At 42.4% G+C, this 3539-nt stretch overlaps 1 non-coding gene across 1 annotated transcript; it reads left to right on the plus strand.

The window, feature by feature from the left end:
* Positions 1-2067: 2067 nt before the first annotated feature.
* LOC112745072 (small nucleolar RNA R71) lies at positions 2068-2174 on the plus strand. The gene has a single exon (XR_003173019.1). It is a non-coding gene; the product is annotated as a small nucleolar RNA R71 (small nucleolar RNA).
* The last annotated feature ends 1365 nt before the right edge of the window (positions 2175-3539 follow it).

A 3539-nucleotide genomic window follows, 5' to 3' on the forward strand; every position in this document is an offset into this window, starting at 1 on the left:
CCATTGGTTGTATCAATGATCTCTACATGTTCCAAGGAGAGAACTCTGTTGATAGTGAAGACCTTAGGTAGCTGAGATGGTACAGTGGGGAGATTAGGGGGGATATCTGGGAAGTAAGCTGAGATCACTTTATCTCCTGGAGAGAAGTCTTCCGTAGGGATCTTCTTGTTCCTCCACCCCCTTGGTACCTTCTTCTTTGTCCCTTTTGATGCCGCCTTGCTCTTGGCGACTTCTTCTTCTAAGGGAATTTTGTTGTTGTCTTCACATGCCTCTGGTGGTTTAGGTTCCTCCAGCTTCTCCTTGAGCTGTGACAATTGCTGTTTGCCTTGTTCATCATTTAGTGGGGTTCTCAGATGTGTTGGTTGTGCTTCAGTGCTTGTTTCCTGTGTCAGCATCTCATTATGATCATTGCTTGGTTCTTTGTTTTCTTGGTCTGCTTCTTGTGAGAGTTTGAAGACATTAAAGCTGAGTCGTTCATCATGGATCCTCAATATTAGCTCCCCTCGCTCCACATCTATGAGTGCACTGGCTATAGCTAGGAATGGTCTTCCCAATATGATTGGGTGAGTGTGACTCTCTTCCATGTCCAAGATGACAAAGTCTGTGGGAAGAAAGTATTTCCCCACCTTTAACAACACATTTTCCACCACCCCTCTTGCTTGTTTTTGAGTTTTGTCAGCCAGCCTGATGACTACATCTGTGGGTAATATCTCATTGATCTGCAGCCTCTTCACCAGGGACAAGGGCATTAAGTTGATGCTTGCTCCCAAATCATAGAGTGCTCTATCAAACATTGTTTCCCCTATGGCACAGGGGACATGAAAACTCCCTGGATCTTTTCTTTTCGTAGGCAACTGTGGTTGAATGAGGGCACTGCACTCCTTGTTCATCACTATAGTTTGGCCTCCCTTGAGTGAGCTTTTCCTGGGAAGAAGCTCCTTCATATACTTGATGTATGCAGGCATTTGTTGGATAGTCTTGATGAACGGTATGTTCACATGCAAAGATGCAAACAAGTCAAGAAATCTTGAGTATATTCTCTTCTCCACAGCACCATTGAGCAGTTGGGGAAATGGTGCATAGAGTCTCAGCAGCTCCTGTTTTGAAATTTCTGGTTCTTGGTAATCTTTTTCCCCCTCCTCTACTGAGGTATCTTCAGGTTGTTCTGACAGCTTGCTTGGCTTGTCCTCAGTCTCCTTATCACTTATAGTGACCATCTTGCAATCTTCCCATCTTACTTTCTTTGTTTCACCTCTCGGATTCTTCTCTGTGTCACTTGGGAATCCATCTGTGGGTTTGGGAATTTGCTCAGAGAGATACCCCACTTGAGATTCCAACCTCTTGATTGTGTCTCCCTGGTTCTTGAAACTGGCTCGCACTTCCTCCTTGAACACCTTGTTGTCTTGAATCTCCTTGCTTATGCCTTCAAGTAGATTCTCAATCCTTGAGATTCTTTCATTAAATGATGATAGGTCAGGCTGAGGAGGGTTATTCTGGCCTTGATATGAATGTGGAGAGGTGTTGTTATGGGGGTGTTGATATGGTCTAGATGTGAAGTGTTGGGTGGCTGCATTGTTTGGATTCGGGCGTCTTTGATCAAGGCTTTGGTCTTGTTGATTTCCCCACCCAAAGTTTGGGTGATTCCTCCATCCAGGGTTGTAGGTCTTGGAGTATGGATCATGGTTTTTCCTAGGTGAATTTCCAATGTAGTTGGCTTGCTCCTGACTATCCTCTGCTTCTTTATTCACTCCTTCTTGGGTTGTTGATGAAGTGGAGATTGCTGCTACTTAGTTCCTCTCCATCTTCTTGGTGAGGTCAGGCAGCTGCTGGGTAATGAGCTTGTTTTGGGCCAGCAGAGCATCTACATTGTTTAGCTCCATTACTCCTCTTGTGTTCCCTCTTTCGGAAGCATAGAAGTAGTCGTTCTCTGATACTGTTTCAATGACATCTATGGCCTCCTCAATGGTCTTCTTCTTGTTCAAAGATCCTCCGGATGAATGGTCTACGGCCTTCTTTGACTCATAAGAGAGCCTTTCATAGAAAATGTGCATCTGCACCCATTCATTGAACATATCGGGTGGGCACCTCTTTGTTAGGTCTTTAAACCTCTCCCATGCTTCATATAGAGTCTCACCATCTTGTTGCCTCAAAGTTTAGACCTCAGCTCTCAGCCTATTGATTCGTTGAGGAGGGTAAAATCTTGCTAAGAATTTGTTCACCACATCTTCCCAAGTTGTCATGCTCTCCCTTGGGAAAGACTCCAGCCACTTGGCTGCCTTATCCTTGAGTGAGAATGGAAATAAGAGCAGTCTATAGGCGTCAGGATGAACACCATTAGACTTCACTGTGTCACATGTTCTTAGGAAGGTGGTTAGATGTTGATTGGGGTCCTCTTGGACACTTCCTCCGAACGAACAGTTGTTCTGAACAAGGGTGATGAGCTGTGGTTTTAGTTCAAAATTGTTGGCATGGATGGTTGGATTTTGAATGCTACTTCCACAGTTTCCTGGGTTTGGATTGATGTAAGAGCCTAAAACTCTTCTATCCTCCCCAGCATGATTTGCTCAACCTCTTCCGCCATGGTTGTGAGCCTCTTCTTCGTGATGGTTTTCCATGTTTTCTTCCATGTTTGGTTCAAAGTATTCCTCAAAGTGTTCCTCCTCTTCTTCAGTACCAACTACACATTTTTCTCTTGCCTCCCTCCTTAGTCTAAGGAAGGTTCTCTCAGGTTCAGAATCAAAGGAAGTTGAAGCCCCGCTTCTTCTCCTTGTCATACAACCAACAAGTACAAGCAAAGAGAATAGGTGCAGAAAGTATATCTGTCAGAATTACTGTTAGTGTGAGTGATGCAATATATCAAACAGTTAGTGGGTTAGTGAGATGAATGGTAAATAACAAAGGAAAAGTAGGGGAGAGGGAAGAATTTAACTAAAACACGAAGTAAATGACTCAAACAGAAAATTAAATCAAACAAAAATAAAATGCTCAATCTAGTTATCCTCTAATCTAATCATTGTTGATGCACAATCAATCCCCAGCAACAGCGCCATAAACTTGATGCATGGAAAACTTGTCTCTTAACAAATTTCCTTCGGCAAGTGTACCGAATTTGTCGTCAAGTAAAAATTCACAATAGAGTGAGGTCGAATCCCACAAGGATTGATTGATCAAGCAACTTTAATTAGAGGAATGTTCTAGTTGAGAGAATCCAGGATTTGAGTTTAGAATTGCAGGAAATAAAATAGCGGGAAGGTAAATGACGGAAAAAGTAAATGCTAGAATTAAAGAACTGAAAGTAAATTACTGAAGTAAATTGCAGAATTGTAAATGGGAATGGGGGAATTGCTCATAAGAGTAAATAACAGAAATTAAAGAGAATGGGTAAGATCAGAAATTGGGAGTTCATTGGGCTTAGGAGATGTTGCATTCTCCGGATCAATTTTATTTTCATCTCTTCCTCAATCAATGCACTCATTGATCTCCTTGGCAATCTTAAGTGATTGAATTACAATTTCTTGTAATTCAATCTCTCAAATCTT

This window comes from Arachis hypogaea, chromosome 14, assembly GCF_003086295.3.
Source record: "Arachis hypogaea cultivar Tifrunner chromosome 14, arahy.Tifrunner.gnm2.J5K5, whole genome shotgun sequence".
NCBI classification, from domain to species: domain Eukaryota; kingdom Viridiplantae; phylum Streptophyta; class Magnoliopsida; order Fabales; family Fabaceae; genus Arachis; species Arachis hypogaea.